Genomic DNA, 11,601 nt, shown 5'->3' on the forward strand with positions numbered 1-11,601 from the left:
TCTGTGTAATAGTGGCAGAGAGAAGTTGTCTTACCGGCGTACTGCACCAGAAGCCGTTTCACGAACTCACCTACTTGGCCTCCATGGCATTAGAGACGACATCTTTACAAAACTGGCGACGAGGTGGCGTCTTCCCAAGCCAGCAGCAGTTGCGACAGCGGCTGGCGTGACTTTTGCTTGGAATTTAGTGTTCTTATTTGCCGCGTTTCTGCTAATCCAACACTGCTCATCCGCGACATTTTTGTTCTAGTTGAGGGAACACGTCGTGTACTCACACCTCTTACTGTGGTGCAATTGCTAGTGTGTAACTAGTTTCGATATCAACCCCACCCACTACCCAACGACAATTTATAATTCATTATCGCGTGACGCAAACGTCACCTATCTGTTCCTACCGAACTATTTCCTAATGTGGATGTAAAATGGCTGCAGTATCTTCACACGTTCCTTCGACTTCATCTGCAGTCGCTTCAGAAGCTGACTGAAATCATTACACAATTCGTCACGCATCAAGCGGCAGCTCAGACAGTAAGCGGGGCGTCGTGAGCCAGGACTATAACTTCTGTGCCACAGTTACTGCCCACCTAGCAGCCCGCCAAATATCAAGTACTGTGACACAGGCTTACTACCTTTCCGTCGTTGGTGTGTCGGTGTATAGGACTCTTACAAAACTGTTCCCTACATCACTGCCTGAAGACGTCCCCTTTGAGACATTATTCTGTCCATTAAATAAACACTATGACGACCGTAGCAACATTGCGGCTGCCAGGTTTAAGTTTTTCGCTTAAAGAAGCAGCCAGGACAAACACACCGTCAGGGTGTGCCTTGAGTACAAGGCTTAACGCAGAAGTGCAGCATCCCTTGTGATTGTGGACAATATTACAGTGACTTTATGATCCGGGACGCAATCACACAGAATGTGCCAGACAATAGGGTCAGAGAAAAGTTTCTGAAATAATTCGATCCTACTGTTGAAAAGGTATTTCAGATTATCGGTTAGCAAGGCTTTTATGATTTTGCTGGACATTGTATTGTATTGTATATTACCCGGGGACCTAGAAACGACGGAGAGGCTCCGTCCCCGTCGCAGCCGCAGTGGTCCACAACCCCACGACGACTATCGCAGTCCACTTCACCCCTCCGCCGCCCCACACCGAACCCAGGGTTATTGTGCGGTTCGGCCCCCGGTGGACCCCCCAGGGAACGTCTCACACCAGACGAGTGTAACCTCTATGTTTGCGTGGTAGAGTAATGGTTGTGTACGCGTGAGTGGAGAACTTGTTTGCGCAACAATCGCCGACACAGTGCAGCTGAGGCGGAATATGGAGAACCAGCCCGCATTGGACGATGCAGATGGAAAACCGCCTAAAAACCATCCACAGCCTGCGTTAGACCGCACGGCCAACCGGGCGGGCTTGCTGGATATAGTTCAAATGGTTCAAATGGCTCTGAGCACTATGCGACTTAACTTCTGAGGTCATCAGTCGCCTAGAACTTAGAACTAATTAAACTTAACTAACCTAAGGACATCACACACATCCATGCCCGAGGCAGGATTCGAACCTGCGACCGTAGCGGCCGCTCGGTTCCAGACTGTAGCGCCCAGATCCGCACGCCCACTCCGGCCGGCTGCTGGACATAGTTTTCGTCAGTCTGGTAACATTTGTACTGTAGGACGGAAAGGCGGAAATGGCTCTAGTGCTACGCGGTCCCGTAAACAGCCGCACTTAACGGCACACAGACAGCCTCGCCGACACAACACCGTAACGCGTCAGCAGCTTAAGCGCAAGCTGCGCTTCGCTCACAAACAGCGCGGTTCAAAATCTTGCCCCCATGCTATACAACACATACACTTGGACATTGCCCGTCACGCCGGCCGGTGTGGCCGTGCGGTTCTAGGCGCTTCAGTCTGGAACCGCGTGCCCGATACGGTCGCAGGTTCGAATCCTGCCTCGGGCATGGATGTGTGTGATGTCCTTAGGTTAGTTAAGTTTAAGTAGTTCTAAGTTCTAGGGGACTGATGACCACAGATGTTAAGTCCCATAGTGCTCAGAACCATTTGAACCATTTTTTGTGTCTTTTTCGGTCATGTTATCAATTCTCGAGGTGAAACTTCCTGGCGGATTAAAACTGTGTGCCGGACCGAGACTCGATCTCGATCCTGCTAGGTTCGCAGGAGAGCTTCTGTAAAGTTTGGAAGGTGAGAGACGAGATACTGATAGAAGTTAAGCTGTGAGGACGGGGCGTGAGTCGTGCTTGGGTAGCTCAGTTGGTAGAGCACTTGCCCGCGAAAGGCAAAGGTCCAGATTTCGAGTCTCGGTCCGGCACACAGTTTTAATCCACCAGGAAGTTTCATATCAGCGCACACTCCGCTGCATAGTGAAAATTCCAGTTCTCGAGGATTAGATTAGATTAGATTAATACCAATCTAATCTAATCCTCGAGTGTTCATCCGACACAAATTTGCAAGAAACACGTGATCTCAGACCGCCTCAGGATATCAAAGAATTGCAGTCTGTCTTAGGGAAGCTCGGTTATTAGATTCGCTTCATCCCTAACGCAGCTCATATAGCGGCTCGCTTGCATCACCTTCAAAGGAGAAAGTGTTCCTTTTGTTTGGTCCCAAGATTTTGACATAGCCTTTCAGAAAGTAGCACTGCTCGATGCTTAGTTCATTTCGATCCAAACAAACCTGTCATTTTGTCCACTGACGCATCTTCCTATGGAATTGCTGCTCTTTTGTCACAACGGATTGCTTCGTCAGACAGACCTACTGCCTTCGCCTCCAAACTTCTGAACAAAACTCAGGAGAACTATCCCAAATAGAAAAGTAAGCTCTCGCTATCGTTTTCCGAGTGACTAAATTTCACCAATATTAATATGGTCTAAAATTATATTTGGTCACGGCCAAACCGATTCCTATTCGTACGGCTCAGAAATTACAGCGATGGGCTCTTCTTCACTCCCACTACCAGTACGAGATCATTTATCGGCTCACTTCTAAGCATGCGAATGCAGACGCTCTCTCACGTCTACCTGTGAGACCTGATGCTCACTTCGACACTCGGAAACAGCATGTTTTCCAATTGATGTACAAGAAATTGACATTGTGGAGCAGTTTGCCCTGGATTATCGCAAAGTAGCGCACGCCACTTTTTCCGCTCCCGATTTGCAAATTTTGCCCCGATACGTTCGTAATGGATGGCCACCTTCTATAAAGTACATTGTTATCCCCATTGTTCGTCGACATTATCTTTCTGTCGTTCGTGGAGTCATTTTCCTTCACTCAGAGTCAGGATATTCGTGTGTGGTGATACCGAATGTGCTTCAAAGAGATGAACTCAGCTTACAGCATGAAGGTCATTGGAGTGTTTTCCGCACGAAACAATTAGCGCACAGACATTGCACATGGTTTGGCACGGACGCGCAAATAGAGAGGTTGTCTGAATGGTGTGAAGCGTGTGTGGAACATCTGACCGCCCCTCCATAACGTTTTATTTTTGAGCGGCCCGAGAGAAAGTCACTTTGGCAGACTTTGTTGGCCCTTACTGGAACACTCGCTGGTTAGTAATTGTCGACGCATCTAATAAATTCCCCTTTGTTGTTCCCATATCATCGACAAGATCTCGCTCCACTTTGAACGCACTTCAGTCCGTATTCTGTATCGGAGATCTGCCTGGATTGTTCGTCATGGACAACGGACCTCAATTTATCTCTGCAGAATTTGAAGATTTCCGTACTGCGAACAGCGTATGCAATCTCACTTCAGCAGTATTCCATCCACAATCGAATGGTGAGGCTGAACGTTTTGTTCACGTGTTCGGACAGCAGATGCATAAACTTCACTTGCATCGTCCACGCGAACAAGCCTCACCTCGCTTTTCGTCCACTTATCGCTCCCAGAAGAGAATATTCGAAATGTGGTGCTACAGAAGAATGCTGAAGATTAGATAGTTAGATCACATAACTAATGAGGAGGTATTGAATAGAATTGAGGAGGAGTTTGTGGCACAACTTAACTAGAAGAAGGGATCGGTTGATAGGACATGTTCTGAGGCATCAAGGGATCACCAATTTAGTATTGGAGGACAGCGTGGAGGGTAAAAATCGTAGAGGGAGACCAAGAGATGAATACACTAAGCAGATTCAGAAGGATGTAGGCTGCAGTAGGTACTGGGAGATGAAGCAGCTTGCACAGGATAGAGTAGCATGGAGAGCTGCATCAAACCAGTCTCAGGACTGAAGACCACAACAACAACAACAACAACAACAACAACAACCGCTCCCAGCCCCGCAACGGACTTTCGCCTGCAGGACTGCTACATACACGATGCCACCACACGCTCTTGCATTTGCTCCAACCCCCGCTGCGGTCGGCACCTACAGACTCCAGTTAGCCGACGTAACAGATTAGCCAACCTGTGTTTTACAGAATCTGTGGCAGAAAAAAGTCATGGGAGCTCGGCGTCATTACTACTTCAGCTGATTCGCGTATGTGTCACATTCGAGGTCCCGATGTACTGCGCAGGCGGCACCTAAATCAAATTCGCCCTTCTCGCTTGCAGAGTTCTGCCGCTTCTCCTATGTTCAAAGATTCTGGGGCTTCCCGGTCGACGCAACCCGAGCGCCATCCATCAGAGTGGGGTCACTCGACTCTGTTTCCGGACCTCGAATCTATGGACGTCGATCCGACGCCGCATCCGTCAACTAGCAGACGTCGGGCGGCGTCTGCCACGCCACCACCGCAGGGTCAACCCCGCGCCGAGGCCCACCGATGGGTCTCCAGTCAAGAAGATACCGTTGCGCATCCACGCCATCAAGATTAAGCCCTGCCGATGGTGCTGGGACACACCCTATGCGTCATTTTACGGCAGGTGTTCTCTCGCAGTCTCAAGACGAATGTCGGGGTGCGAGCAGCGACTTGGCATTGGCTACAGGAACGGTCACCACTACGACACTGGTTCCAACACTCACGCCTCCCCCTCTGGGTCGGTATGGTCCTCGGCCATTCGTGACGACGGTGAGGATGAAGATATCGAATTTGCCTCGGCCAATTGCCGGCCGAGCACAATCCGCAACGACCAAACGAAAACGGACAGAAGCCTACTCGGAAGATAGAAGAGCAGCTCTCGTCCACTTGGTTGCAGATCGTGGTCCAGGGCTGACTTAGAAAGGGAACGACGTTTAGTGAAGTCATAGAAGTGAACAGACAGTTTTAAATTGCATTTGCTGTATACTGTGAAGTTTACCTACAATTATTTGCACTTAACCATTGAGGGCCTTTTTGTGTTACATTAAATGTAGTCTTGCGCACTTAATTATTCAGTTATTCACAAAGATAACTCTTTTGTGTTACTTTATTACTAATTTGTTCGAGCTCTGTAGAACCTTCGCTCTCCTGTCCTGTTACCTGACCCTGGGCGTAGCTGTGTAATAGCGTCAGGGAGAAGTTGTCTTAGCGGTGTACTGCACCAGAAGCCGTTTCACGACTCACAAACTCGGCCTTCACAGCAGCAGCGACGAGACCTTTACAGAACAGGTGACGAAGATTTACAAAATAAATATCATTCCAGCGCAGACAAACTAACTGAATGCCGCCACGAGGCTCAGGGCTATGTATTTACGCTTTGTTACCGTTGTAACACATTGTGGTCTCCTGACCTTCATTGCTTACATATTCCGCCCTCACAATCATATTCCGCACTCACAATCATATTCCGCACATCAAGACCCTTCATTCGAACCCAAACTCGATAAGATAAAGTCAATGTTGTATGAACTCATGTAAAGAATATGCAAATAACAAGTAAATCGCAAGTGCTCACCAAGGTTGAAATACTCGAGGCTGGCGTACACACACACATTGAAGACACGATGGTCACAAAAGCTTTCAGTTCAGGGGAGGCAAACCGCATGCCAGGAGGCCAGTCCCTTCAGAGGACGAGTCAACCTATCTATGTCGGCCGGCGACCGCCCGTAGAGCAGAAAATGTTTGCCCGAGTGAAAGGGAGAACGATCCCGTGTTCAGCTTAAAACCAAACTCCGCTACATTGTGTGGGAGCACCCAGCCTATGCATTCTGTATAAACATAGCATGCAGTTTCAGAGGTTTTCACAGGGAGACAGCAAACGCCAATCCCCGATGCTACAGATTTCCGGATTGGTCGCCTTAAACGAAACGTCATTCTCCCATTTTAGAAGACCAATGCTGATTATCAGACGATATTCCTGATGCCTTGAGCTGATGGAGTAATGGAAGAGACCGGTAGATATACTCCTTCATGTCTGGCATGGGGAGGGGCCGTTCCGTTGTCGCTCTTGGAGCTAGGAACAAGTCTCTCCTCAGTACTTCACTGGGAGAGCACCTCTGTCGAGAGCGAATTGGAGTGCGACTCTATATTGAGTCCTTGCGATATAGCGTTGTTCACTGTGTTGGCCACCACACTTATTGTTCGGTGTGAATGGACAGAGCTATAGTTAAACGCCTGCGAGCGAATTTTTGAGTGGCATCATGGTGGACTGGTTATCTGACCGGTGTACCATGCCAATAGTTAGACTAGGGGCGAATGGGGGTCCTTGACTTCATCAAGGCATAGGGAGAGTTTGATTGTCGAGGGTAAATACAGATAGAACGAGAGTTATCTTATTTGTCAGCAGATAGCAGTCATCGCAGCTTATGGTATTGTGCACTACAGCTCTTGCGAGCCCCATATTTCCTCCACAACAGTACACTTCACTGCATTTCACATGCAACAGCCTCGACCATACCTAGCAACATTCTAACGGATAATTGTTCAAGTTGAGTAGGCGCGGCTCTCAGCCATTCTGCCAAGTCAATAATAACTTAAACTTTGTATAGAAATTTCATTAGCGAATCCTATTCTTAAGAGGTAACTTCACATTCCAAAAAGAACCTGGAAATAACTTGTTCAGTTCATAACTAAAAGTGCCATTGTGATTTCTCAGAATTTTTGCCAAAAAAAATAATAATTTTCGCTAGTTTCATGTTTTTCTTACACTAACTAGCACTACTCCAGTACCCAAGCATCCCCATTAGCTGCTGCTCTGCAAAGACTGCCGATTTATAAATGCAGTGTGCAGGGTGATCTGGCATCTTAGCGAGATGTACTGTGGAATATGCGGTAGAGAGAGGCTCTGTAATTGCAACATTAAAAGAAGAATTACACGATCTGTTGTATGGAATGAATAGTGTAATGACTACACAATATGGATGGTGAATAAATCGAAGAAAGGCGAAAGTAATGAGAAGTAGCAGAAATGAGAACAGCGAGAAACTTAAAATCGGGATTGATGGTCACAAATTACATGAATTTAAGGTAGTCTCCTACCTAGGCAGCAAAATAACCTATGACAGACGGAGCAAGGAGGAAATCAAAAGCAGACTAGCGCTGGCATAAAGAGCATTCCTGACCAAGAGACGTCTAGTAGTACCAAACGTAGGCCTTAATTTTACGAAGGAATTTCTAAGAATGTACGTTTGGAGCACAGCATTGTGCGGTAGTGAAACATGGACTGTGGTGGGAAAACCGGAACAGAAGAGAATCGAAGCATCTGAGATGTTTTTGTAATCACTGAAAAGCCACGATCGCTTCAATCTCGTTTACTAGATGGCCGCTTTTAGCACTCTGAAGGTGCCATCATCGGATCTGTGAAGTTATAACATAACAGGTTTGAGGGAGGGCTTACATGATTTAACTATATACATTACAATTATTACAGAACTACATGCCTGAAACGTGGATTAACATTTATAAAACCATATGGACATCATGGCACATGAGGCAGACCATCTGATAAAAATCATTGTCACAACCAATAAAAAATAATAAAAAAATGCTCTCACGGTCGTTCTTTCCATAAAAAATAAAACTGAAGGCACCAGATGAAACTACCACTGCGCGCCTAACACCGCTGGACATCACCACTGCCCCATTCCGCGCAGGCTTACCTGCTGTGATTCTGGCGGTTCACAACCGACAAACCAGATAGCGCTGTCCAAGCAGCGAGCACACAGTCCCACGTTACAACCACTCGTTACTACTAAAACACAACTTTGCTATAACTGCTTGTCACATATCAATGCAAAGCCCACATTTGCGCATACATTTCTTGTACATACTATAATCACTGTAAAGTACGTCAACTACAAAGTAAAAGCATCTGAGGCACAGACATTATCCATTAGCGCCTTACAAAACTACATATTATAATTTACCTTTGTTCATATAAGGACGTCAGGAATATGCACACAGAATGCTGTTAATAACACGACTTAGGTACAAAGTGACGAGCGATTTAAACCTATATGCTGGGCTTTACCTGTCTAGGCACTATGGTCTTAGGAATTGTAAGCGCTTAAAAAGAACGTATTAACTTGCTATAAAGTCTCTCACCATCTATACGTCCGTTATGAGCAAGGTACGAATCAAATGCACAGTGACTCCACGTACGCTTCCATCGGCATGGCACTCGTTTCGTCCATGAGCCTCACCGAATGGGGAATAATGAAAAACTACATTACTATGATACCAAAAATCCAAGCACTCTGGCTTCATACACAAAACGGTTCAATGGCTCTGAGCACTGTGGGATTAAACATCTGTGGTCATCAGTCCCCTAGAACATAGAACTACTTAAACCTAACTAACCTAAGAACAACATACACATCCAAGCCCGAGGCAGGATTCGAACCTGCGGCTGTAGCGGTCACGCGGTTGCAGACTGTAGCGCCTAGAACCGCACGGCCACCCCCGCCGGCGCTTCATACACAAATATACGAATATATATATAAGAACGTAACGAAGACACGCTTGGCGGGCAATGGTAATCATCGAGTCAAGTTTTACTGGCGAAGCTGGCCAACTACACTTCAAGACTTATAACATGTATTTACTTTACCAAGGTAGGCCTTCCTAAAAAAACATATAAATAACATTAGCAGTATTCTAAAGGTGGCTTTCCGAGCATAATAGATACACAGCACCCATCACAATGCGTGAATAGGCTGCACAGGGTCTCTAGAGCACCGCATCAAATATGTCAAAGAAATTATGATCCGCCGATTCTAACTGGTCGCTCAACAATTTGCTCGGAAACCTATTTCTGTTTCCGTAAATTTCGATGTTTTCCAAAACGTTGAGTTTGCTTCCTTTCGGTGCTTTATGCAAGATTCTCATACCTTGCTGCATATCAGTAATTTTATGGTTCGAATCCCGGAGATGGTCACCAAAAGCGAATTTATTTTGGGCGTCGGCCGGTGTGGCCGTGCGGTTCTAGGCGCTTCAGTCTGGAACCGCGTGACAGCTACGGTCGCAGGTTCGAATCCTGCCTCGGGCATGGATGTGCGTGATGTCCTCAGGTTAGTTAGGTTTAAGTAGTTCTAAGTTCTAGGGGACTGATGACCACAGATGTTAAGTCCCATAGTGCTCAGAGCCATTTGAACCATTTATTTTGGGCACTCGTGTGCTCACGAAAACGCGAAAATAACGATCACCCTGTCTGCCCCACATAAAAGCCTTCACATCCGCCACATTGTAATCTGCATACCCCTGTGTTTCTAAATTTATCAATGCTGCCTTCAATCGTATGCCGAAGTTTCGAGCGCAAACTATTTTTCGTGCTAAATGCCAGGACCACGCCGGACTTACTAAACTGTCGGTCTATTTTGTCAGACAGCGGCCCTTGATATGTCATTGGAACATACTTTTTATCGCTACTATTGTTAGATGGCCTTTTCTTCTTAACCTTGCCTTTTTAATTTTTGTGTACAACTTGTCCACCATGGCCGCATCATACCCATTGCTACAGGCTATATGCTTGAGGACATCTATCTCTTGCCTAACGCTACTCCGCTGCAACGGCAACTTTAAGAGCCTATTATGTATCATTGAGCAAAAATAGGACTTCGTGGGTCTTAACCTGTGCCCTCAGCTTAGGTAATTCAACCGCCATCATTTTTAAATCACGCCTAGATTTATCATCCAGCAAAAAATGCGACCAATCTATTGCTTTCCTAACTTCCGTATTAAACTTATTAATGGAATTCTTAGTCATCTGTGTGATGTTGTTTTCACGAAAAAATCGATCTGTTTTGGAAATATAATCAGCTTCCCGAATGATGACTGTGGCCTTAGACTTACTTGCTGGGACAGCAATAGCACGATTATCTAGCAATTTTTGATTTATACAATTTAATGTATTACTTTCTTTACTTACTTGAGTGCGGAACTTGGTACTGTAAGTAGGCTGTTTAGGTTTTTATATTGGTAACGTCTGTATGAAAATCACTGGCTGTGCTGTGAGCAGTATGTGGCTGGTTTGCATTGTTGTTGGCCATTGTAGTGTTGGGCAGTTGGTTGTTAACAGCGCGTAGCGTTGCGCAGTTGGAGGTGAGCCGCCAGCAGTTGTGGATGTGGGGAGAGAAATGGCGGAGTTTTGAAATTTGTAAGACTGGATGTCATGAACTGCTACATACATATATACATATATATATATATATATATATATATATATATATATATATATTTCGTGACTTTTGAACACTATTAAGGTAAATACATTGTTTGTTCTCTATCAAAATCTTTCATTTGCTAAGTATGCCTATCAGTAGTTGGTGCCTTCAGTAGTTTGAATCTTTTATTTAGCTGGCAGTAGTGGCACTCGCTGTATTGTAGTAGTTCGAGTAACGAAGATTTTTGATGAGGTAAGTGATTTGTGAAAGGTATAGGTTAATGTTAGTCAGGGCCATTCTTTTGTAGGGATTTTTGAAAGTCAGATTGCGTGGCGCTAAAAATATTGTGTGTCAGTTTAGTGTTGATCAGAATAGGTAAAGAGCGAAATTTCTGAGTACGTTCAGTTCTGCTCAGCTGTTTGAAACTCAAATAATGTAAGAGGTTTATCAGCACAGTAATTCATTAATTTTTCTAAGGGGACGTTTCATGTGTCGACCCTTAGCCGAGGATACCTCACTGGAATCTTCTGATTTTTTCTTGTAGTTTGTGCAATTAGTGCAGCCTTTGTTTATTGCTAGCACGTTATTGTAGAGAGAATTTCCTTTGTAGTTGCAGTTTTTCATTCTTGTACAGTAATACATTTGTGGCATGCATGTAGATTTGCACCAAGTATTTCGCAGCTGCGCTTGCAATTAACTAGATATTATTTTCAATGCTATGTTAATGTGTTTTCTTATTTTGCTCTTCAAATTGTGCTTTTCTGTGTTGTCGTGTGAAATATTGTGTCAATAATGGCGTCTGAAAATCGTAATACTAGGCTCCAAAATAAACTGAGAAATGACAGTGAAGACGAAAGCAGTGTGTTAGCGCCACTGTGTAATGAATTAACTAATGTTCAACATAGTAATTTGGTAATTGTGCATAGGGAAATGGAGCGGGCTGCAAACAATGGTGTAGGCAGTGTAACAATTAGTTAACAGGGAAGCACTATCGATCGATCGGTCGGCAACAGCTTGCCTCAGGAATCCGAAATGACAGGACACAATCTTGCAAGTACTGTAGATTCAGGTTTTGCGTCCTCGCCGTTTTCTCAAATAAATCAAGACACATTTTCTGCTTTTCAAAATGCG

The sequence above is a fragment of the Schistocerca serialis genome, chromosome 7 (genome assembly GCF_023864345.2).
Source record: "Schistocerca serialis cubense isolate TAMUIC-IGC-003099 chromosome 7, iqSchSeri2.2, whole genome shotgun sequence".
Classification (NCBI taxonomy): domain Eukaryota; kingdom Metazoa; phylum Arthropoda; class Insecta; order Orthoptera; family Acrididae; genus Schistocerca; species Schistocerca serialis.